Raw genomic sequence first — 27,229 nt, forward strand, 5'->3', positions numbered from 1 at the left:
TCAAAAATGTTCTCCTAGAACAGTCTACTCAAGCAATAGAAATAAAAGCAAGAATAAACAAATAGGACCTAATGAAACTTACAAGCTTCTGCACAGCAATGGAGACCATAAGTAAAACAAAGACAACCTACGGAATGGGAGAAAATTTTTGCAAACAATGAAACTGACAAAGGCTTGATCTCCAGAATATATAAGCAGCTCAGACGACTTCATAAGAAAAAAACAAACAACCCAAACCAAAAATAGACAAAAGACCTATACAAGCAATTCTCCAAGGAAGACATACAAATGATCAACAGGCACATGAAAAAATGCTTAATATCACTAATTATCAGAGAAATGCAAATCAAAAATACAATGAGATATCACCTCACACCAGTTAGAATGGCCATCATTTAAAAGTCCACAAATGATAAGTGCTGGAGAGCCTGTGGAGAAAGGGGAAGCCTCCTACACTGCTGGTGGGAATGCAGTTTGGTGCAGCCACTGTGGAAAACAGTATGGAGATTCCTCAACAGACTAGGAATAGACTTACCACCTGACCCAGGAATCCTGCTCCTTGACATATATGTAGAAGGAACCCTAGTTCAAAAAGACACCTGCACCCCAATTTTCATAGCAGCACTATTTACAATAGCCAAGACATGGAAACAGCCTAAATGTCCATCAACAGATGACTGGATAAAGAAATTGTGGTATATTTATCCAATGGAATACTATTCAGCCATAAAACCGACAACATAATGCCATTTGCAGCAATATAGATGCTCCTGGAGAATGTCATTCTAAGTGAAGTAAGCCAGAAAGAGAAAGAAAAATACCATATGAGATCGCTCATATGTGGAATCTAAAACAAAACAAAACAAAACAAATCAAACAAACAGAAGAAAAAAACAAGCAAAACTTAAATACGAAACAGAAACAGACTCAGACATAGAATACAAACTTGTGGTTTTCAAGGGGGCTGGGGGCGGGAAGGGATAGACTGGGGTTTCAAAATGTAGAATAGATAAACAAGATTATACTGTATAGCACAGGGAAATATAAACAAGATCTTATGGCAGCTCACAGAGAAAAAATGTGAGAATGAATATATATATGTTCATGTATAACTGAAAAATTGTTTTCTACACTGGACACAATATTGTAAAATGATTATAAATCAATAAAAAATTTTTAAAAAAGAGTTGGCATCCTTGTCTTATTCTAGATTTTAGTGGGAAAGTTTTCAGATTTTCACCATTGAGTGTTATGCTGGCTGTAGGTTTGTTATAAATAGCTTTTATTATGTTGAGATATGTTCACTCTATACCCGCTTTAGTGAGAGTTTTTATCATAAATTGGTGTTCAATTTTATCAAAAGCTTTTTCTGCATCTATTGAGATGATCATGTGGTTTTTAGCCTTTCTCTTGTTGATGTCGTGCACCACGTTGACTGATTTGCATATGTTGAACCATCCTTGTGTCCCTGGGTGAACTCAACTTGATCATGGCATATGATCTTTTTCATGTACTGTTGGATTCTGTTTGCTAATATGTTGCTTAGGATTTTTGCATCTATGTTCATCAACAATATTGGCGTATAGCTTTATTTTTTGGTAGTGTATTTGTCTCGCTTTCATATCAGTGTGATGTGGGCTTCATGAATGAGTTTGGGAATATTCCCTCCTCTTCAATCTTTTGGAATAGTTTGAGAAGAATTGGTATGAGCTTTTCTTTGTATGTTTGATAGAATTCCCCAGTGAAGCCATCTGGTCCTGGACATTTGTTTGTAGGGATTTTTTTTTTAATTGCTGAATCTATTTCACTTCTAGTGATTGGTCTGTTCAAATGATCTATTTCCTCTTGATTCATTTTTGGTGGACTTTATGTTTCTAGAAACTTGTCCATTTCTCCTAAGTCGTGTAATTTATTGCCATATATCTGTTCATAGTTTTCTCTTATGATTTTTTGTATTTCTATCACATTGGTTGTAATCTCTTCATTTGCATTTCTTATTTTACTTGTGTCCTCTCTCTTTTCTTCTTGAAGAGTCTGGCCAAAGGTTTATGAATTTTGTTTACTCTTTTAAAAACAGCTCTGGTTTGATTGATTTTTTCTATTGTTTTTTAAAATCTCTATTTTATTTATTTCCTCCCTGATCTTTATTATTTTTTTTTTCCTTCTGCTGACTTTAGGTTTTGTTTGTTCTTCTTTTTCTAATTCTTTTTGTGGTAGGTTATTTTATTTGAGATTGTTCTTCTTTTCTGAGGAAGGACTGTATTGCTATTAACTTCTCTGTTAGGACTGCTTTTGCTGCATCCCATAGATTTTGTGATTGTGTTTTCATTGTCATTTGTCTCAGGGTAATTTTTAATTTCTTCTTCAGTTTCATCATTGACCCACTGGTTTTTTAGTAGCATGTTGTTTAGTCTCTGTGATGTGTTTTTCCCCATTTGTTTTTCTGTATTTGATTTGTAGTTTCTTGCCATTGTGGTCAGGGAAATTGCCTGAAATAATTTCTAGTCTCTTAAATTTGTTGAGGCTTCTTTTGTGCCCAAGTATGTAGTCTACCCTAGAGAATGTTCTATAAGCAGTTGAAAAGAGTGTATATTCTGTTTTTGGGGGATGTGATGTCTTAAAAATATAAACCAGGTCCAACTGTTCTCTTGTGTCATTTAGTATCTATGTTATCATATTGATTTTCTATCTGGAATACCTGTCCAATGAAGTTAGTGTGGTGTTCAAGTCTGCTGTTACTGTATTCCCATCAATTTCTCCCTTTATGTCTGTTAATATTTGTTTTATATATTTAGGTGCTCCTATATTGGGTGCAGATGTGTTAATGAGTGTAACATCCTCATCTTGTATTGTTCCTTTGACCATTTTATAGTGTCCTTCTTTATCTTTATTTATGGTCTTTGTTTTAAAGTCTATTTTGTCTGATATGAGTATTGCTACTTCTGCTTTCTTGTCATTTCCATTTTCATGAAATATCTTTTTCCATTCTCTCACTTTCAATCTACATGTGTCCTTCACTCTAAAGTGGTTCTCTTATAAGCAGCATGTTGTAGGATTTTGATTTATTATCCAATCTGCTACTCTGTGTCTTTTGATTTGAGAATTTAGTGCTTTGACATTTATAGTAATTATTGATAGATGTTTGTTTATTGCCATTTTGAACTTTGTTTTCCAGTTGATTTGGTATTTCTTCTTTGTTCCTTTCTTTTCCTTTTTCTTTTTCTTCTTGGTTTTGATAATTTTCTTTTGTATTATCTTGGTTTCTTTTTTTTCCCCCTGACTCTGTTGTATGCTTTTGATTTGTGGTTGCCTTGTTTTTCAAGTATGCTAATTTCTTACTTTATCTATTTGCTTTAGACTGATAGTCATGTAGGCTCAAACACATGCTATAAAGAACAAAGAAAAAGAAGAGCAGGAAAAATCTATATTTTCTTTCTCTCCTCTCCCATCTTTTACAATTTGGATATTCTTTATTGTTATTTTTTTATTTTTTTACATCTTCATGTTTCTTCTCTTGCAATTCACTGTAGTTATCACATTTCCCGTTATGGTTTTCTCATTTCTATAGTTTCTCTTCTTTTCTATTTAGAATAGGCCTTTCAATACTTCTCTTAGAGTAGGTTTAGTATTGCTGAATTATTTTAGTTTTTGCATGTGTGTGAAATTATTTATCTTTCCTTCTACTCTAAAGGATAAGCTTGCTGGATAGTGTATCCTATGTTGTAGCTTTTTCTTATTCAGAACTTTGAATATATCTTGCCACTCCCTTCTGGCCAGCAGTGTTTGTGTAGAAAAATCAACTGAAAGCCTTATGGGGTTCCCCTGTAAGTAACTCTGTTTTTCTCTTGATGTCTTTAGAATCCTTTCTTTATCTTTAACTTTGGCCATCTTAATTATAATATGTCTTGATGTAGGTCTGTTTGGGTTCTTGTTATTTGGGGCCCTCTGTGCCTCCTGTACTTGGATATCTGTTTCCTTGTTTAGATTTGTTAACTTTTTAGTCATGATTTCTTCAAAAACTTTTTCAATCCACTTTTCTCTTTCTTCTCCTTCTGGGACCCCCATTATGCATAGGTTGGCATACTTTATATCATCCCATAGGTCCCTTATATTGCTTTCATTGGTTTTTACTTGCTTATCTGTCTGCTATTCTGATTGTGTGACTTCTGTTATCCTGACTTCTAAGTCACTTATTTATTCCTCTGCATTATATAGTCTGCTTTTGACTGCCTTTAGCTTGGCTCTTATCTCAGCAATTGAGTTTTCTGTTTTTAATTGACTCTTCTTTATAGTTTCAAGTTCCTTTGCAAAGTATTCTCTGTCTCTATTCATAGTCCATTTTAGTTCCTTCAGTGCTTTGATCACTCCTTTCTGAAGTCATGATCTAGTAGACTTTGGGGTCTATTTCATTGATCATTCTTTCAGGGGATTTATCTTCTCTTTTAATTGGGAGTAGCCCCTCTGCTTCTTCATTTTACTTATATTTCTTTGGCTTTATGGATTTAGGAGTATTAGTTATCTACTGTGGTCTTGAAGGACTGTTTTATTTTTGTTTGTTTTTATTTAAAGTGGGTGCATTCCTGTGTAGTCTGTGTTCATCTAATAGTTTTGTTGCAATGGCTGTTCTTAGTATGGATAGTTGCCACATCTTTCTTCCATGAGTGTTGACTGTTATCCCTTTGATTGAGGATGTGGTTGATGTTGTGTTCAGAGCCTGCCTTGAATTTTGTTGTTGAGCTGATCTTCCTTTTTTTTTTTCCTGTGGCTATTGTAGCCTGGTCTGTTCCCCTGTTGCTGGAATAGAGACCAATTTCTGAGCTGTGTTGCATATTAGGTAGGGTTGGAGCACTTCATCTGGGAAGAAGAATAGGCATATCATGTCCTCTGAGAAGTACCCTCTGTGGTGTTGTCTGTTACTTGTTATAAGGGCTTACAAAGTACTCTTTGTTGATGCTGCCTTTGTACCCGCCTTAGCTTCAGGTATGTTGGCCACCTGCTCTGGTTTCCCCCAGGTTCTGAGCCCCAGGAATCACTGTGAAGATCTTCCAATGTCAGGCACTGGGGCCCGCCATAGCAAGTGTGCAGTCACACACCTGAATCTGTGGTGCACCACAGTCAATGCAGATCCCTGCCCCACCTTCACATACGGTAAGGTATGACAGCTTGTTGTAAATACCTTTACTCACCCCTGCCATGTGTCAGAACTCTGCCTGGAGCTGTAAACAGATCTCAGTCCCACCTGTGAAGTTGCAGGGCCCCTGGGTATGGATTCAGCTTTCAGCCCCACCTCTGCACAGCAATGATGGCTATGACCAAGCCCCAACCCTCTTCTCATGAGAACACACCAACAATAGAGCCAAGCAGAGAAAGCAGCTATGGCACTGGTGCATTGTGCACCTCTCTCACACACACACAGCAACAGTGGTGCTTTCTTATGGGAGGTCCCAGGCTCTTTTGTTCCACAAACACCCCAGCCAGAGCTCACACTTACCTCCAGTCCCCTGAAGCTGCCTCTGTGCAGTGCGCCCCAGTCCTCTGCCTGGGCTCCTCACTGATCTCCAGCAGCCAGTCCTGGCTTGTCCCTGCTGGCTCACATCTAGGGCTAGGGATCACAGGGACCCTCTGTGTCAGTTCCCCTTAGTTCTGTCTGCTAAGTGGTTGCCACTTTCTCCCCTGAGCCTCAGAATTTCACTTCTGTGCTGGCTGGAGAGGGGGCATCCCAGCATGAGAGTACCTTTCTTCTTATGTTATTCCCTCCCTGCAGGACCACTCCCACACCATTTTTTTCTTTCTTTTTTGCTTTCTTACTGGATTTTATTAGAATCCTCCTGTATTTCAAAGTGAGAGATGCTCTTCCAGAGTTCAGTAGGTTTTCTATGTAATTCAGTAGGTTTGTAGATGTAATTCTTGGTGTATTTGTGGGAGAAGATGAGCTATGAGTCTCTCTAATATGCCATCCTGGCTCAAGCCCTCTAGTTTTTTCTTTTTTTAAAAAACAGCTTTGCTTTATTGATATATAATTATATTCCATAGAATTTATAGTTTAAAATGTACAATTCAAACCTTCTGGTATATTTAGAGATATGTGCAACCATCACCACAGTGAATTTTAGAACATTTTCATTACCTCAAAAAAGAAACCCCATAGTCTTTAGCTACTATCTCCCTGTTTCTCCCCTCTTCCAACCCTAAGCAATTACTATTTTCTGTCTCTATAGATTTCTTTACTCTGGACTTTCATATAGAAACTAAAAGCATCTTTTCACGTGCTTATTTATCAATTTGTAGATCCTCTTTGGAGTAATGTCTATTCAGAGTCTTTGCCCATTTTTAATTATATCTGTCTTTATTATTGAGGTATAAGAGTTCTTTATATATTCTAGATACAAGTACTTTACCAGATATATGATTTGCAAACATTTTCTCTCATTCTGTATGTTGTCTTTTCACTGTCTTCATAGCGTCTTTGGAAGCACAAAAGTTTTTAATTTGGGCAAAGTCCAATTTATCTTTTTTTTCTTTTATTGCATGTGCTAGCATCAAATCCAAGGTCATAAACGTTTACTCTATTTTTTTTTCTAAGAGGCTTATAGGTTTTGCCCTTCCTTTTAGGTCTTTAATCTATCTTGAGTTAATTTTTTTGCATATAATGTAACATAAATATCAAATTTCATTCTTTTGCATATGGGTATCCAGCTGTCCTAGTGCTATTTGTTGAAGACAGTCTTCTTTCATTATTGAATAGTCTTCACTCTCCTGTCAAAATTAGTTGACCATAGATGTATGAGTTCATTTTTGGACTCTCAATTCTATTCTGCTGGTCTATATGTCTGTCCTTGTGCTGGTACTACATTGTCTTATTTACTATTGCTTTGTTATAAATGTTGAACTTCAGAAGTTTTAGTTCTCCTGCTTTATTAATTTCCAGAATTGTTTTGGCTATTCTGAGTCCTTTGTAGTTCCAAATGAATTTTAGAATCAGCATGTCAGTTTCTACAAAGAACTCAGTTGGTTTGCTTTACTTTACATTCAAGACTCAGGCTGAGATTTAACATGAATCTCTGGAAAGTTCTTTTAAATTAAACTCAAGTCACTTGAAAATACACTATGTAAAGTTTTTTTTTAAACATCAGAGTTGGATTCCATCTGTGTAATGAATAATTTTGAAGACATGCTGAAAGTCTCACAAAGTTGTCAGGAAATCTAGACGAATATCTTTCCAATAAAAATGAGCAATAATAGTATCTAACAAAGTCCTTTGAAAAGAGAGCAAAGAGGAGAAATCTTGCCATGTAATTAAAGATAATGCAATTATTAATCATGACTAACTGCATCAGATTATTTGACTTAAATATATTGGATACAAATAACTTCAGTGTGAATTAAGTTAAAAATATATTGAGTATGTGCAATCCTGTACATAGTATCATTTATCCAATAGATTATGTTATTTTCCTATAGTTGAAATTGTAATTGTTAATCATAAACTAAGCCAAACCAAACTAAAAATAAAGTATACCACATATGAAGCCATTACAATGAATAAAACAATTTCTGTGTGAAAGAAAACTAAACTCAGCTGGGATTCTGATAGAGATTGTGTTGAATTTGTTGATCATTTTGAAAGTATTGCCATCTTAACAATATTAAATATTTTCATATATGAACATGGAAAGTTTTCCCATTTGTTTAGATCTTCTTTAATTTCCTTTAACAATATTATGTCATTTTCAGAGTATAAATTTGACACTTCTTTTGTTAAGTTTATTCCTATTTTTTGCTATTGTGAATGGGATTCTTTTTTAAGTTTCATTTTCAGATTGTGATTCATTGCAAGTGTATTGAAATACAGTTGATTTTTTATATTGCTCTTGTATCCTGCAACCTTGCTGAACTCATTTATTAGTTATGAGTTTTTCCCATGGATTATTCTATATACAAAATGGGTGAAATCTGGTAGTTTGTATCAGTTTTCTTTTGCTGCCGTAATGAATTACCACAAACTTACTGGCATAAAACCACATGAAGTTATTTTCTTATAGTTTTGTAGATCCATTTTCTAGTTATGGTTGTACCATGTTAAAGTCATTACCTATATCATTGTAAGTGAATTTATTGTGGATGGTCTATAGTTGGGTTATTTTTTTTTATCCTCTGCCAATCTGGTTTTTTTTAACTTCAAAAAAATGGTAGTAGAACATACATAACATAAAAGTTGCCATTTAAAAAATTTTAAATGTGTAATTTAGTGACATTAATTATATTGATAAAGATTCATAACTATGACAACTATTTCCCAAATGTTTTATCACTCCAAAGAGAAACTTTGTACACATTAAGCAATAACTCCAAAATACACTCCCCTCAGCCCATGGTAACCTGTAGTGTATTTTATATCTCTATGAGCTTGTCTGTTTTAGATATTACAATGAATAGAATTACACAATATATGACATTTTGTGTCTGGCTTTTTTCACTTAGCATAATATTTTCAAGGCTCACCTATGTTGCAGCAAGTATCAGAATTCTATTTCATGGCCAAATAATATCCCATTGTATGTATATACCACATTTTTTATCCATTCATCTATTAATGGACATTTGAGTTGTTTCCCCCTTTTGGTTCTTGTGAGTAATTCTTTTTTAAACATTGCTGTACAAGTATCTGTTTGAGTCCCTGTTTTCAATTCTTTTGAGTGGAATTGCTGGGTCATATCTTAGTTGTGTGTTAACTTTTTGAGGAAATGCCAGTTTTCCACAGTGTTTGTATCATTTTACATTCCTATTAGCAATGTATGAGGGTTCCAATTTCTCCACATCCTTGCCAACTTCTACTATTTTCCTTTTTTAAAATAGCTATTCTATACTCAGCATCTGTTGGACACTGTGAATTACTAACTCAAGGCAGTTAATGGTGTTAATGTAGACTGTGCTGTGCTCTTTTGGATGACACCATGTTGTTGCAAAGCTGGATATTTGAAGGTTGCTGTGATTAAAAAAATAAAGACAGCCACCAGGTGAACATCTATTAGGAACAGAAGATGTAGTTATTTAAGAATGAAATAAAACTATTTTTAAATGTAAAAATAAAATAGCCATCCTAGTATGTGTAAAGTGATATTGCATTGTGGTTTTAATTTGTATTTCCCTAATGACAAATTATTTTGAGCATCTTTTTTATGCTTATCACTCATGTATGTATCTTCCTTGGAGAAATGTTTATTTAAATCCTTTCCCCAGTTTTAATTGGGTTATTTATTATTTCATTTTAGGAGTTCTTTATATATTTTGGTTATTAAATATGTATTAGTTTGATTGGGCTGCAATAACAAAATACCACAGACTGGGTGGTTTAAACAACAGAAATTTATTTTCTCACAATTCTGGAGGCTAGAATCCAAGATCAAGTTGTCAACAAGTTTAATTTCTTCTGAGGCCTCTTTCCTTAGCTTACACCTTCATACTGTGTCCTCAGATGGTTATTCCTCTGTCTGTGTCTTAATCTTCCCTTTTCATAAGAACACCAGTCATATTTGGTTAAGATCCATGCTAACAGCCTCATTTTAATTACCTCTTTAAAGTCCCTGTCTACAAATACAGTCTCATTTTCAGGTACTGAGGATTAGAGCTTCAAAATATAAAGTTTGGGAAGACACAATTTAACCTATAACAAACTTTATCAGATAAATGATTTGCAAATATTTGCAAATATTTTCCTTCCATTCTCTGGGTTGTCTTTTCACTTTTTTGGTAGTAGTGTCCTTTGATGCACAAAAGTTTGCAGTTTTAATGAAGTCTAATTTTCTTATTTTCCCTCTTGTTGCCTATGATTTTATGTCATATTTAAGAAATCATTGCCATATCTAAGGTCATGCTTATCTGCTTCTACATTTTCTTCCAAAGTTTTATAGCTTTAGCTCTTAAATTGTAGTCTTTGATCTATTTTGAGTTAAATTTTGTATATGGTATAAGGTATACATCCAACTTTATTCTTTTGCATATGGATATCCAGTTTTGCCAGCACCATTTGTTGTTGAAGAGAATATTCCTAATTCTTTCCCATTGTAAAGTCTTGATACCCTTGTTGAAAATCAGTTGATCATAGATGAATGGGTTTATTTATGGATTCTCAATTCCATTTTATTGGTTTGTGACTATCTTTAAGCCATTTCCATACTATCTTGATTACTGTAGTTTTATGGTAAATTTTGATATCAACAAGTGTATCCTCCAGCTTTGTTCTTTTTCAAGATTGTTTTGGCTATTCTGAGTCACTTGAAATTCAATATGAATTTTAGAATTGGATTTTTAATTTCTGCAAAAACAGCATCATTGATATTTTGATAGGGATTGCATTGAATCTGTATTTTTTTTGGATATTATTGTACTTTTAACCTTACATCTTGAAGTGCATGAACATGATGTGTCTTTCCATTTATCTAGGTCTCCTTTAATTCTTTTCAATAATTTTTTATAGTTTTCACTGTACAAGATTTTCACCTCTGTCTTAATCAGCTCAAGCTGCTATAACAAATACCATAGGCTAAGTGGTTTAAAAAACATAATTTTATTTCTTTCAATTCTGGAGACTAGAAAGTCCAAGATTAAGGTGTTAGCCAAATTGGTTCCTGGTGAGGGCCTTCTTCCTGGTTTGCAGATAGCCATCTTTTCATTGTATCCTCACATGATGGATAGAGAGGTTATCACTCTTGTGTCTTTTCTTATAAGGGCATAATCTCATACATGAAGGCTCCACTATCATGACCTAATTACCTCCCAAAGGCCCCACCTCCAAATGCCATCACATTGGAGATTAAGTATTTAACATATGAATTTTGGGAGAACATAAACATTCAGTCCATAGCAACCTCCTTGGAGGTTGAATTTATCCCTATGTAATTTACTCTTTTGTATGCTATTGTAAATTGAATTGTTTTCTTAATTTCCTTCTAATATTGTTCATTACTAGTGTCTAGAAATAAAACTGATATATGAAGACATTGGAGTGTTGATTTTGTATCATGTAACTTTGCTGATTAGCTTATTAACTATAATAGTTTTTAAAAGTTCTCCAGGTATTTCTCTGTATAAGGTCATCTCATATGTAAATAGTATAATTTTTCATTTTTCTTTCCAATTTAAATGCATTTTATTTCTTTTTCTTACCAATACAGTGGGTAGAACATCCAGTACTACATTGAATAGAAGTGGTGAAAGTGCACATCCTTGTCTTGTTCTTGATCTTAAGGGAAATAGGTTCAGTCTCCACCACTTAATATGATGTTAGCTGTAAGCTTTCCACATACAGTCTTTGTCATGTTGAGAAAGTTGCCTTCTTTTTCTAGTTAATTTTTTTAAATCATGAAAGGGTGTAGTACCTTGTTAAATGCTTTTTCTGCTTTAATTGGGAAGATATAGGTTTTTCCTCTATTAATGTGGTTTGTTGCCTTGACTAATTTTCATATGTTGAACCACACTTCCATTCCTACGGTAAATTCAACTTCCTGTAGCATATAATCCTTTTAATATGTCACTTAGATGTGATTTACTGGTATTTTGTTGAGGATTTTTGCATCTATATTCTTAAAAGATATTAGTATGTAGTTTTCTTCTCTTGTAATATTTTTTTCTGGCTTCCTTACCAAGGAAATGCTGGTTAGGAAATAGAATGGTTAGGTAGTTCCCTTGCCTTCCATTTTGTGGGGAAGAGTATAAGAAGAATTGGTCTTAATTCTCCATTAAAAGTTTGGTTGAATTCACTAGTGAAGCCATCTGGTCCTACATTTTTCTTTGTTGTGAATTTGTGTACTGATTCATTCCCCTTACTTGTTTTAGGTGTGTTCAAATTTTCCATTATCTTGAGTTAGTTTGGTAGTTTGTATGTAGCTAGGAATTTATTTCATCAAGGTTATATAATTTGTGGGCATACAATTTTTCCTAGTGTTCTCCTATAAGCCTTTTTATTTCTTTAAATTTATTAGTAATGCTCCCACTTTCATTTCTGACTTTAAGTAATTTGAGCCTTTGTTATTTTCTTAGTCCAACTAGTTAAAGGTTTGTCAATTTTATTGATCTTTTCAATGAAATAACTTTTTGGCTTCATTGATTTTCTCTAGTTTGTTCCTATTGTCTGTTTAATTTATCTCCATTCTAATAAGTAAAGTTTCCTTCCTTCTGCTCTTTTGTTAGTTCCTGAAGGTGTACAGCTAGGTTATTGATTTGTGATCTCCCTTTTTTTTTAAGTGGAGTGTTTTGCTCCTAATAATTTCTCCTCTGAGCACTGTTGTCATTGGAGCCTATAAATTTTGGTATGTTCTGTTTTCATTTGTCTAAAGGCACTTTCTAAAGGCACTGTAATTTCTTCTTTTGACCATTGGTTGTTCAAAAATGTATCATTTACTTTACACTTTATTGTAAATTGTCTGATTTTTCTTCTGTTATTTATGTCTAATTTCATTCCATTGTAATCAGAAAATATATTTTTTATGATTTTAATTTTTTCAAATGTATTAAGATTGTTTTGTGGCTTAATATATGATGTATTTTGGAGAATGTTCCATGAACATCTGAGAAGAATATATTTTCTGTTGTTGGATGTGGTGTTCTGTATATGTGTTTGGTCTAACTGATTTATAACACTGTTAAAGTCCTATATTTCCTTATTGGTCTTTTGACTGATTTTTCTATGTATTCTTGATTGTGAGGTATTAGAGTCTCAAATTTTTGTAGAACTGTTGACTTCAACATTCAATGTGGTTCATTTTTTCTTTTACATTTTGAGATTCTATTGTTAGGTGCATATATGTATATATTTGTTGCATCTTTTTATCAATATATAATGCCCTTTGTCTCTTGTAACCTGTTTGACTCAGAATCTTTTTTTTTTTTACTGATAATAATATAGCCACTTCAGCTCTCGTTTGGTTACTATTTGCATGTAATATCTTTTTCCATTCTTTACTTTCAACCTCTTTGTGTCTTTGTATTCAAAATGAGTCTTTTGTGGACAGCATATAGATAGGTCATTTTAAAAAAAATCCCTTCTGACAATCTCTGCCTTTTAATTGGAGCTTTTAATCCATTTGCTTTTAATGAAACTACTCAAAGGAATGACAATACTCATCCTATTTCTTTCTTTCTTATTGAAGCATAGTTAATTTACAATAGTAAATTAGTTTCAGGCATACAAAATGGTGATCCAATATTTTTGTAGATTATACTCCATTTAAAGTTATTATCAAAATTGGCTATATTTCCTGTGTTGTACAATATATCTTTATAGATTATTTATTTTATACTTAGTAGTTTGGACCTCTTAATCCTCTACCCCTATCTTCCACCTTCCCCTCTTCCCTCTTCCCACTGGTAACCACTAGTTTGTTCTCTATATCTGTGAATCTGTTTCTGTTTTGTTATATTCATTTGTTTTTCTTATTTTTTAGTTTCCACTTATAAGTGATAACATAGAGCATTTGTCTTTCTCTGTCTGACTTATTTCACTAAGGATAATACCCTCCAGGTCCATCCATGTTGCTGCAAATGGCACAATTTTATACTTTTTTGTGGCTGAGTAATATTCCTGTGTGTGTGTGTGTGTGTGTGTGTGTGTGTGTGTGTGTGTGTCACATACTTCTCCTATTTTCTGTATGTTATATGTTCTTTGTTAACCAATTCCTCTGTTTCTGCCTTTTTTGTATTGATTTTTTTTGTGGTGTACCATTTTTATTCCTTGTTTCCTTTCTGAGTAATTTTTCCTTAGTTTCCTCTTGGAGATTATAATTAACACCTTAAACTTATAACAACCTAGTCTGAGTAATGTTAACTTAGTTTCAATAGTGTACAAATATGCTCCTCCTATATACCTCTATACCTACAGTTTTATATTTTTAAAGTCACATATTTATATATTGTATGCCTAGTAACATAGACTTATGAATATTGTTTTATGAATTTGCCTTTTATATCATACAGAAAAAAAGAAGAGTCACATACCAAAAATACAATAATGCAGGCTTTAATACTTATCTATGTAGTTGCCCTTACTAGTGTTCTTCATTTGCTCATATTACTTTGAGTTAGTCTGCAGTTTCCCTTTAATTCAGCTTTAAGGGGACACTTTTCAGTCCATAACACTGGTTTACAACTTTTTTCTTCCAGCACTTTAAAAATGTCATCAAGCTGCCTTCTGGCCTCCATGATTTCTTATGTGAAATCAGTTATTAATCTTATTAGCATCCCTTTAACGTGATGAGTCACTTCTCTCTTGCTGCTTTCAAGATTCTATAGTTGTTTTTAGCTTTTGACAATTTGACTATTATATGTCTTGTGGATCTCTTTGGGTATTTACTGCTTGGAGCTTTTTGAGTGTCTTAGATGTGATGATTCATATCTTTCATCAATTTGGAAGTTTTTGACTATGATTTCTACCATTTCTTCAAATAATCTTTCTGTCCTCTTTTCTCCCCCTTTTATGATTGACATAATGTGTATGTTAGTTTGCTCAATGGTTTCCCACAAACTTCTTAAACTCTGTTCACTTTTCTTCATTTTCCCCTTTCTACTCAGAATAGATAATTTTAATTGTCCTATCTTTAAGCTTTCGTATTTTTATCTTCCTAATCATATCTGCTGTTGACTCTTCTCTAGTGAATATTTCATATCTGTTATTATACTTTTCAACTCCAGAATTTCTATTTGGTTCATTTTTATAATTTAAATCTCTTCATTGATATTCTCATTTTGTTCATATATCACCTTCTCAGCTTACTTGAGTTCTTTATGCCTGTTTTCCTTTAGCCTTTTTAGTTTATTTAAGATGGTTAATTTAAAGTATTTTTCTAATAAGTTCAATGCCAGGGCTTCTTCAGGGATAGTTTTTCAATTAATTTTTTTCCTTTGAATTGATCATATTTTTCTGTTTCTCTGCATTCTTTGTGATTTTTTTGAATATGAGATATCTGGATACTATAATGTGGTAACTATGGAATTCAGATTCTTCCCCTTCTCCAGGGAGTGCTATTCTTGGTTGTTAGAAGCTTAACTTGTATTCAACTCATGTTGTGGCTGAGTTTCCTTGAACTGCAGTTGTTAAACACACACACACACACACACACACACACACATTTCCCAGTCTTTGTGGGCTGGCTCTGTGCTGGAAAACACCTTTAAATCTTAGCCAGGCCATTTACATTTCTACCTCAGCCCTTACTTACTTATTGCATGGAGCACATAGATCATTCAACAATGAAAACTTAAGGTCTTCTCAGGTCTTTTCTGAGCACGCATCTGCTTCTGGTCATGTGTATGGCTTTCTAAATTCCTCAGTGTACATGTATGCTTTTGAATGCCACAATTTCTCAAAGAAACTCTCTTAATTGTTTTCCCCCTCCAGCTGTAGGAGGTCTATTGTATGTCTCAACTGTAATATTTTGCTCTAGGATGCCCCGGGTTGTTTTTAATAGCGTTACAATTTTTTTGAGAAATGCCTGACTCTTTACCACCCTGAGTGGCTTCCTAGGTATGCAACAAAGAGTCAGTTGCCTTGTGACGGTCCTCTGTATAGTCCCCAAGCAGTTTAACATAGAACAATACAGTAATTTGTGAACAAGATCTGGTTAGCTCCCTCTGTAACAAGGGACCAAGTTCTCACCCGGAGAATGTGGATTCCCACCAAGACTGCTGCCTATCTGAAGGGGTAGCAAGGGCAAGTAAAACTCCACAACACTTTCCTTTTAAAAAATTACATTTTTTAAAATTGAAGTGTAGTCAGTTTACAATGTAGTATCAATTTCTGGTGTACAGCCTAAGTTTTCAGTCATATACATACATACCTATATTTATTTTCATATTATTTTTCATTATAGGTTACTATAAGATATTGAATATAGTTCCCTGTGCTCTACAGTATAAACTTGTTGATTTATTTTATATATAGTAGTTAGTATTTGCAAATCTCAAACTCCCAATTTATCCCTTCCCATTCCCTTCTTACCTTTTTCAAATTTGCCTTTTCCTTGATTCAGCATTTGCTTGGTTGCTGTAAACCTTTGGTATTCAAAGTATTCAGAATTCTGATACAAGTAGTTTCTTGGAATTTTTTTTTTTTTTTTTTGCTTTCTTTTGGTTTGGTTGATGTTTCTGTGGAGATATAGGAGTTTAAAGTTTCCTACTTGTCATTTTCCTGATGTCACTATCTCTGGGTTTTAATTGTAGTATTTAGACTATTTACATGTAATATAATTACTGAAATTACTAAGTCTGCCTTTTTTTATTGTTTTTGTTTCTCTTCTTTCCTGCCATTCTGTGGATTACTTAAACATAACTTAAGCATTCCATTTTCATTTTTCTGCAGTGTTTTTGCATTTATCTCTTTGTATGGCTTTTTAGTGTTTTTTTTTTTAAATTGAGGTATAGTCATTTTACAATGTTGTGTCAATTTTCAGTGTAGAACACAATTTTTCAGTTATACATGGACATACATATATTCATTGTCACATTTTTTTTTGCTGTAAGCTACCACAAGATCTTGTATATATTTCCCTGTGCTATACAGTATGATCTTGTTTATCTATTGTACATATGCCTGTCAGTATCTACAAATTTTGAACTCCCAGTCTGTCCCTTTCCACCCCCTTCCCCCTTGGCAACCAGAAGTTTGTATTCTATGTCTATGAGTCTATTTCTGGTTTTTTTTTTTTTTTTTTTTAGATTCCACATATGAGCAGAATCTCATATGGTATTTTTCTTTCTCTTTCTGGCTTACTTCACTTAGAATGACATGCTCCAGGAACATCCATGTTGCTGCAAATGGTGTTATGTTGTCAGTTTTTATGGCTGAATAGTATTCCATTGTATAAATATACCACCACTTCTTTATCCAGTCATCTGTTGATGGACATTTAGGCTGTTTCCATATCTTGGCTATTGTAAATACTGCTGCTATGAACATTGGGGTGCAGGTGTTTTTTCTGAAACAGGGTTCCTTCTGGATATATGCCCAGGAGCAGGATGACTGGGTCATGTGGTAAGTCAAGTCCTAGTCTTTTGAGGAATCTGCATACTGTTTTCCACAGTGGCTACTAGGACACGCCCTTACATCTTACACAGAAATAAACTCAAAATGGAACAAAGACTTAAACATAAGACAAGATACAATAAACCTCCTAGAAGTAAATAAAGGCAAAACATTATCTCGCATATATATCAAAAATGTTCTCCTAGGGCAGTCTACCCAAGCAATAGAAATAAAAGCAAGAATAGACAAATGGGACCTAATTAAAGTAACAATCTTCTGCACAGCAAAGGAAACCGTAAGTAAAACAAAAAGACAACCTACGGATTGGGAGAAAATTTTTGCAAATGGTGAAACAGACAAAGGCTTGATCTCCAGAATATATAAGAAGCTCATATGACTTAATAAGAAAAAAACAAACAACCCAATCCAAAAATGGGCTGGAGACCTAAACAAGCAATTCTCCAGGGAAGAAATACAAATGATCAATAGGCACATGAAAAAATGCTCAATATCACTAATTATCAGAGAAATGCAAATCAAAACTATGATGAGGTATCACCTCACACCAGCCAGAATGGCCATCATTCAAAAGTCCACAAACAACAAATGCTGGAGAGGCTGTGGAGAAAAGGGGACCCTTTTACACTGCTGGTGGGAATGCAGTTTGGTGCAGCCACTGTGGAAAACAGTATGGAGATTCCTCTTTTTATTTTTTTTTAAATAATGAAACCGGTATTTCTACTCTTTGAGTACCTCAGCAGTAGTTGTTTTTTCTAAACTAGACATGGTTACATTACTTTTGAAGAAAGTTTTCCTGTATCTTTCTTTACATTAGGAATGACCACTTGTCCAAAATAGTAGTCTTTCATCCCTTGCATCTGCCCAGCTATGGCTACTTCGCTCATTCAGGGAGTCTTCTAATTCCCAATTTAAACTTGTTACAGCTGACAACATTGTTTATAAAACAAATCTTGCATAATTCTTTTGCAATATCCACAGACAAGGTACTTAGTAAACACATTTTCTATCTCCAACCTCTTAATCTTCATCAGCTGCAGCAATTTTTTTTAGAACTTTTCTTCCTGTGCCTGCAAAGGACATAACTACCTTTTTAAGGAAAATGCCTTCCACCTTTATAACCTTGCTGAGACAAATTCCCCCTTCTTCCCCATCTCATATACCCAAACACCACATTTTCCCACATTCTTGTTTGCCTCAAACATGGCTCTAATATTTATGAAATAAATCATCAATCTTCTTACATGCTTCATAGTTCTTTGCTATGAAAAGTAGTCTCCTTCATCCCTCTTTGACCTGGCCATGGCTAATTTTTTTCTCTAAATAAGTCTTCCACTTCCCTGTAGAGGAAATATCATAAAGTGGTTAGGAGCAGAATGTCTACAGTCATATTATTTGGATTTAAAGTATGGCTCTATCATTTACTAGCTATATAACCTTGAACAATTAATTTAATTGCCATGTGCTTCAGTTCCCTCATTTGTAAGATGGGAATAACTATGGCATTAGCACCTACTTCATAGGTTGTTTTCATGATTAAATATGACAATCTATGTAAAATGCCTAAAATACACAGTACTAGAAGTACTAGAAGTGTTGGCAAATTTTTTTATATTACATATTATAAATAAATAAGAAAAAGAAAAATATAAGAAGAGCTCCAAACATAAGTGCTTTGTTCATGGATAATTGTTCAACCTCCCATGCCTACAATGATCATGGGTACAATTTTTATTAAAAAGTCTTCCATATTGCTCCTTGCATTAGTCATGGCTATCTTGTTTAGGAAAGAAGATTTTCACCTCTTTGTCAGCACCATTGGTGATGCTTTGTTCACAAAAGTTGTGTGTTATGGTCTGAATGTTTGCATTTCCCTAAAATTCATATGTTGAAATCCTAACCCACTAGGTGGTGATATTAGGAGTTGGGAACTTTGGGAAGTACTTAAGTCATGAAGATGGAGACCTCATTAATGGGATTAGTGCCCTTGTAAAAAAGACCCCATGGTGATCCTTAACCCTTCCTACTATGCGAGATTATAGCTAAATGACAGCTAACTATGAACCAGGAAGTGTGCCTTCATCAGATACCAAATTTGCCAGTGGACTTCCCAGCCTCCAGAACTGTGGGAAATTAATTTCTGTTTTTTATAAACAACCCAATTTATGGCATTTTCTTATATCAGCCTGAATGGACTAAGATAATGTGGAGTCTGTACTAATCATGTCTACTTGGGATCTTAAAATGTTTTTGATTTCCAAATTTGTACCAACCACAGCTTCACAAAATAAGTCTTCCATCATCCTGTTTGCACTGGCCACTTGGCTACTTTGTTTGAGAAAGAAATCTTCTATTTGCCTTACTGCTCCAGTCACTGTGTTTACTTTGTTCATGAACAAATATTCTATCTCTTTTTTAGCATTGACCATGGCTACTTTGTTCACCAGTCTTTCAGTTTGCAATGGCCTACAGATATTTTTTTTTCATGAAAGAAGCCTTTCATTTTCTGTCTTTACCAGTCATGGCTACCTTGATAATAAAAGAATCCTTTCACTTCTTCTCTGCTTTGGTAATGGTTATTTTGTCCATAAAAGAAATCTAACTCCATGGTTACCTTGTCCATGAAAGTTACATTCTTTCATCTCCCTTATAACACAGGCCATAGATACTTCATTCCTGAAGAAAGTTTTCTACTTCTATGGGATTTTCAGCTGTCAGATCTTGACTATTGTGCTTAGTTTGTACCCCTTGTTTCTATTACACATTTGAATCCTGCTGGTGGAGGGTTCACATATGCATATCCTCCTGCCAAACACCAGTAGACTAATGACCAGATAATCTGTATCAAAAAAGTTACTGGATTATGTCTGCTGTTATGTCTAATAATGATAATCCAGTTGGGTTAACTATCTTACTACCATAATATTCTCTTTTAACAACTCACTGCATTTCTTCACCATGAATATTCTCCTTTAGAGCAATTGTGATTGCTAATCTCACTGCCTCCTTGTATCGCCTAGTTTCACCAATATCCTAATGACACATAGAGAGACATATAAAGAATATTCTAACCAATACAAAGGCTCAGGCAAGGACATCCAAGTGGGAGAGTTCTTTTGGTTCCCTTCACTACAATTTTATACTATCTAGCCATACCAATTCATAAACATGTTTCATCCTACTACTTTCTCCAACCCAAGAAGGAGAATATAAGTATAACCTGAGAGATATGCAATAATTGTGGTAAGACAGTGGCCAGTTTTGGTACCTGATTCCCTGGAAGGGGTAAAAATCACAAAAGCAGTCATGGGAACTGCCTACTAGAGCACATTAGGGCCTTCTATAGGTAAACCTCTAAAATCCCAGGCTCTACTTAGGGAGGGGTATCTTGTGGACATATGTTCATGCCAACTCAGCCCCTTCATTGAACCCACTTATCCAAGCAAACACAGATGTTATCTGGTAAAAATTCAGCCATGGATGATGGTGAAAGCCTTTTTTATCTAGAACAATATGTACCACTTCTCCTGTTTAGACCTACTGCTTCTCATTTCCATCATGTCTGAACCCCATTTGGATTCACACCTTGGATTTTGATCCTCAATTCACACCTACTTTAAAGCTTGATGTACTTTGGACATGCACATCTGGTTTGAATTTATACCATTTCTTCAGACCTGATGTTCTGTATTCCTACTCCATATATACACATCATAACTGCAGTTAAGAGAATCTCCTAATTCTCACCCAACTGTCTGGGTCACATTTTTCCTAAATCCCCTATATCATGAATTAGAGTCTTGTATACACTGCACAAATGGAAGCTAACACTAACCTAGATGAAGACATACAAACTAACTATCAAAGGTAAGGGAGAACTAGAGCTGACCAACATATATTCATAGGTTATTTTTCCCACAGACCCCTACAATACCCTTAAATACCAGTCTAACTCCATCCTTCAGAAAAGAAAAATGGGATATCCTTATATAGGCTTCCTTATAAAAATGACAAAGATTATAAAATTCAAAATATCTAGGTAACTAATTTCCTAAGAAAACCAGAAAGGCTGGTATTTCCTGAATCTTGACTACTAAGGATGGTATTGAGATGAACGACTCTTCATTCTACAGTGAATGGAAGGATTTTTTTTCATTTGGGAATATGAGAATTATTAATGTTTTCTGATTACCATCTGGTTATGTTTATTTGTCCCACCCAGGTGTTTCTGACCAGAGCTGCCATTCATCAGATTTGCCAGGGGGAATAGCCAGTCAGCACTTGCATGGCTACATTTAACAATTTGCCAAGAAACTGTTCACAGGCCAAAGTTCCTAGAGAATCTGGACACCAAGTGTTACTTCTGTATACTGCCATAAATGCTAATTCTCTAGTAGCATGTTCAGGAAGTAAGTAGGGAAATACCCTAATAGGTTCCTGTATACATGTTCTAATTCAGGAAAAATGAGGGCTGGAACACAAGAGGCAAGGTTGTGTTGCAGGACAAAATGAAGAGTATGTCAGGCACCATGAAAAAAATAGATTTAAATATGTAGGCTGGAAACTAAAGGAAAATGCATAGGGTGAGGTCATAGGAAAAACCTGAAAAGAGAGGTGGAAATGTCACAAATTTCTATTTTCTCCTAAAATAAAGGAATGTTTCATAGGTGTCTCCAAAGAGAAAATATTTTAAATGAGTGGTAGATTTTAAATGGTATATGTAAATTCATACTTTGTAGAATCTGAGAACCTGCTGTAGATTGACTGGTACTCTCTCTCCCTCTTGTCCAAATAACATGAAGCCTCTGTTATGGACTATTTTTCTAATAAAAATATAGTTCTAGGAATATAATTTTTGCTTGGGAAATGATCTTATATAAGAGATGGTGCTTTGGAGTGTCAGCCACTTCAGGGATCACATTTAGTTCAGGAATTTTACTTTGTTTTCAAGTTTTCACAAGAGTGGGGCTGATGTTATATTCTTATACACTCCTTGAACTTTAGAAAGCTGAGACTCACAAAGATTTGGAGGTGCTCTTATACTTCCCGTGGGAGAAATCTCAGTGTGCAGTTGCTAAAGAGACAGAATCAAACCAACCAAGTTCTTGAGAATGAGATCACTCTTCCTGGGATTAAACATTTTAAATGAAAGCTACATTTGGGTATTTATCTGGAGCATTAAGAGCCAGATTTGACAGTAAGAAGAAATTTGTATAGGAAGACATTATTGCAAATATGTTTTTGTTATTATCTACTAGAGAGGTAAGTGCCAGAAGGGAGATTCTTGGTATCAGATCAGAAAACTTGAAAATTATAGGACAGGTGAGAGATTTGGATTGAAATAATATAACAGCAGGGCTCATTACTTTTTCCAGAGGGCACTCTAGTCTACAACCAAAGGAGAGACCTGGGCTCCAACCAGGAATTTGAGTACTTGGATCTAAGAAGACTGAGAAGATAACGGTGGGGCAGGGGACAAGGGGAGAAAAATGATTCTTTGTAAATATTGGGGGTGTTTAAGTTATTTTTTGAAGAAGTGATTGAATTGACAAACAGGGGCTAGTAGATTTAAATGTTAGAGAATTAAAGATAGTCGACATTTTATGTTGCTGTCATATGTTGTTTGGTTTTGATGATAGACTTTTAGAATGTAAAATATATATCCTTTGTAGTGAGCTTTCTGGGGTGAGGGGTTGTATTGTTACTGAAGGAGAATATCACTAGTATTTTATATTGATGTCACTGTATTATTTGAACTATAATGATTCTGTTCTATTTTGAACAACATATTTTCTTCTCCTGTGAGATATGTGAGAAAGAAAGGATATTTATATAGTTAAATATATAACTATTTATGTATTTATATATAAATATATATATAAATATATATATAAAGCCATAAATATTTATGGCTTTATAGAGTGATGCTATCATAGTACTTGCAGTACAATGATGCTTGTGCACTTAATAACCTTGTCACTTAAAATTGGTGGATTGAGAGCGGGAGATACTTATACTGGTATCTAGTAGTAGTAGAAAGCATTTAATAAATATTCATTGATTGGATTAATGTTTAATTGAGTGATTATATGATATTTCTGCATTATTTATCTGGCATTTCCCTCATAAATGCCAGAAAAGTAAGATTTATGTTTATTTTATAAATAAAAATTATACAGTATTTTTACCCAGAAACACCTGGGTGAGACAAATAAACATAACAAGATGGTAGTTATATAAACCATGAATAATCCTCACAAACCCAGTTGAAGAAAATATCCTCCCATGTGCTGTAGAATGAACAGGACCCCTCATCTCAACACCTCCCTTAGTAGTCAAGATTCTAGAAATGTCAGTCTTTCATTTTTAAAGGAAGTATGTATACCAAATATCTTTATGGGATATCTGCCCATATTCCTGGAAGGCCAATTAGGATTGACCATATCAGTGGTAGGCATCAGGAGAAGGATTTGGGAATTTAGGATATTAATGTTGAAACTACAGGGCAGAACGACTTGGGTTCAAATAGTCAGATTCTGAAGCTGCATCACTTGTGAAATATGACTCAAGCTGAAGCTGCTGAAGAGACCAGATAATAATTAGGCATATTATAATACCCTCTGGATTGGACTGAAGGGAATAAGTCAATGGTAGTATTGTAGTGGATATCTTATGTTTAAAAACATGACCCTCACTTCCTCTGGGAAATGACATTCCCAACATACATGGTCATAAGGACGGGCTTCAGCGGTTGTATTTCAGTATTATACTATTTCTATGGTCATAATGATCAGTGTTGCACTATTATCATTATCTCTAATGATTACACTATTCCTATGATCATAGTTGATTGGATCAGGGGTAAGAATCAGACTCAGCTGAGCTATTCAGAGTATCTTCCCTACAAATTTAGAATTGGGACGGAGAGAGAAAATTTTTCTATGATCAAGCTTACTATATGCATAGCAAGTATAACTGTTAACTCCAAAAATGTTGTGCAAGAAATGCCACATTAGTTTTATTTAAGTTTAATTAAATAGTATAGGTGTCTCTTATCTAATCAGTTGAAAGGCTTTGAGAGGAAAGTAGGAGCTTCCTTGATGAAGAATAAATTCTGCCCATGGAAAGCAGCTTCAGCTTGTGCCCAAGAGGTCTAGCCTATATTTCCTGATAGTCTGCCCTGGATGGGTAGATGGATTTTAGATTTGCCTGGTCAGCCCCCATATTCACATAAGCCAATCCCTAATATATATCTTAATATATTTATAAATATTACATATTTATATACATATATTTACATATATACATATTTACATATATTAAGACATTTATTATTGATAAGATCTATTTCATATATATCTAGATATATTGTCTTACTCCATTTAGGTTGCTATAACAAAATATTACACACTGGGTAGCTTATAAAAAATGGAAATTTCTTTCTCACAGTTTTGGAGTCTGGAAAGTCCAAGATCAAGGTGTTAGCATAATCAAGTTCTGATGAAAGCCTTCTTTCAGGTTATAGACTGTTGACTTCTCACTGTGTTCTCACATGGTGGGAGGGAACTAGGGAGCTTTATGGTGTCCTTTTATAAGAACACTAATCCTATTCATAATAGCTCTACCCTCATGACCTAAGCACCTCCCAAAAGCCCCACCTCCTAATGCCATTACATTGAGTGTATGTTGAGGATTTCAATGAATGAATCAGGGAAATATAAACATTCAGATATATTATGTGTGTATGCCATAGATGATTGGTTCAAGGACAGATACATTTAATCCAAACAGAGTCAATCAGATTCTCTCTTTCAGGCTTGTATTTTGAACTTAACAGACTAAAATGCATCAAGGTATTAGAAGGAAGGCTCAAACACTCCTGTTGCTGGGGTCCCTAGAGCTGCTGTAGTATTTTGAATTCTGAGACATATCCTAGTTTCATTCTAATAAATTCCACTTGCTTTTTTGCTTAAGTAATATAAAATTGGTTCATAATTTTTGTAACCTGACAGTTATAAAGAGGTATACCTGGGAGTATGAAGTATATGGGAAGTAACACAGGCCCCATCAAAATACTTTCTATTTTGATAAGAAGGTATTATTTCTTCCTGATGTTCTCCACAATAATTTTAGCTTAATACTCAACACTAAATATAATTACAACTAAATATCCAGAGAGTAATATGAATAATTAGAATAAAAGAATAAAAAGAATTCAACCCAGAAAACAATTACTGGATTTTCTAATGAATATTAGCAGATATCCTGGAAGGAATATGTGAGTGTGGATTTTGAAGGTTCTTTACTAAGAGAATGGGAAATATAATTCTGGGTTGGGCTGACATTCACTAGTGACATCTCATTCAATATATCTCAGGCAACAGGCTGAGGTTCTCATGAGTTTTGAATGGGCTGGTGCAAAACAGGTGTAGCACTGGCTACTCTAGTTGCCACTGAAGGATATAAATGCCCTTGGCACAGTTTTAAAAGAATCAAAGGGAAGCAAAAATGATGGAGTAGGTAGTACCAAGGGCCCATTCCTGAAAAGAACCACTAAATAACTGAGCAAAAATCTGTCAGAATCAACTTTGTAAGAACTCTGCAGAATAGTCAAGAGTTTGGAGCAACCAAGAAAATACTGCATCAAGGAAAAGGCAACTTGGATAGCCATATACAAAAGAATGAAACTAGACCATGAACCATACACAAAAATTAACTCAAAATGGATTAAAGACTTGAACATAAGACCTGAAACTATAAAACTCCTTACATGAAAATATGGATGTTAAGCTCCTTGACATCTACCATATAGATAATTTTTATGGGATTTGACACCAAATGCAAAGGAAACAAAAGCAAAAATTAAAAAGTGGGACTATATCAAACTAAAAAGCTTCTACACAGCAAAGGAAGCCAGCAACAAAATGAAAAGGCAAACTTCTGAATGGGAGAAAATTGCAAATTTTATATCTGATAATACCCAAAATATATAAAGAACTTAAACAACAGCAAAAAGACAAGTTTGATTTAAAAATGGGTGGAGTAGCTGAATAGATATTTTTCTAAAGAAGACTTATAAATGGTCACCAAGTACATGAAAAGTTGCTCAACATCTCTAATCATCAGGGAAATGGAAATCAAAACCACAATGAGATAATCACCTGTTAGAATGGCCATTATTAAAAAGACAAGAAATACAAAGTGTTGATGAGGATGTGGAGAAAGGGAAACCCTTGTGCATTGTTGGTGGGAATTTAATTGGTGTAATCAATATACAAAACAGTATGGAGCCTCCTCAAAAAATTAAAAATAAAACTGCAATATGATCCAGAATTTCCACTTCTGGGTATTTATCCAAAGGAAACAAAACCACTAACTTGAAAAGATATCTGTATCCCCATGTTCATTGTATTATTTAAAATAGTCAAGATATGGGAGCAACCTAAGTGTTCATCAATGGATGAATAAAGAAAATGTGGTACGTATACAGTTGATCCTTGAACAACATGGGTCTGAACTGTGCAGGTCTACTAATAAGTGGACTTCTTCCAATAAATATATACTGCAGTACTATACAATCCATGGTTGGTTGAATCCATGGATGTGGAACTACAGATAGAGAGGGCTGAATATAAAGTTATAAGTGGATTTTTGACTGCACAGGGTGGGGGGTCAGCACCCCTATCCCCCCCATTTTCAAGGGTCAAATGTACACATACACACACACACACACACACACACACACAGAGGAATATTACTCAGCCACAAAAATAAGGAAATCTTGCTTTCTGTGACAATGTGGTTGGACCTTGAGAGCACTATGCTAAGTGAAATAAGCCAGATAAAGACAATGACTCTATGATCTCACTTCTATGTGGAATCCAAAAATAAAATGAAACAAAACAAAAACAAAAATGAGTTAATAGATACAGAGAACTGATTAGTGGTTGCAAGAGGTGAGGGGTGAGAGTTGGTGAGATGAATGAAGGTGGTCAAAAGGTACAAGCTGTCAGCTATAAAATAAAAAGTCATGGGGATATAATTTACAGCATGGTGACTATAATTAATAGTACTTTATTGCACATTTGAAAGCTACTAATAGAATAAATACTAAAAGTTCTCATCACAAGAAAAAAAATTTGTAACTATGTATGGTGACAGATGTTAACTAAATTTATTGCAGTAATTATTTCATAA

Source organism: Camelus dromedarius, chromosome X (genome assembly GCF_036321535.1).
Source record: "Camelus dromedarius isolate mCamDro1 chromosome X, mCamDro1.pat, whole genome shotgun sequence".
Classification (NCBI taxonomy): domain Eukaryota; kingdom Metazoa; phylum Chordata; class Mammalia; order Artiodactyla; family Camelidae; genus Camelus; species Camelus dromedarius.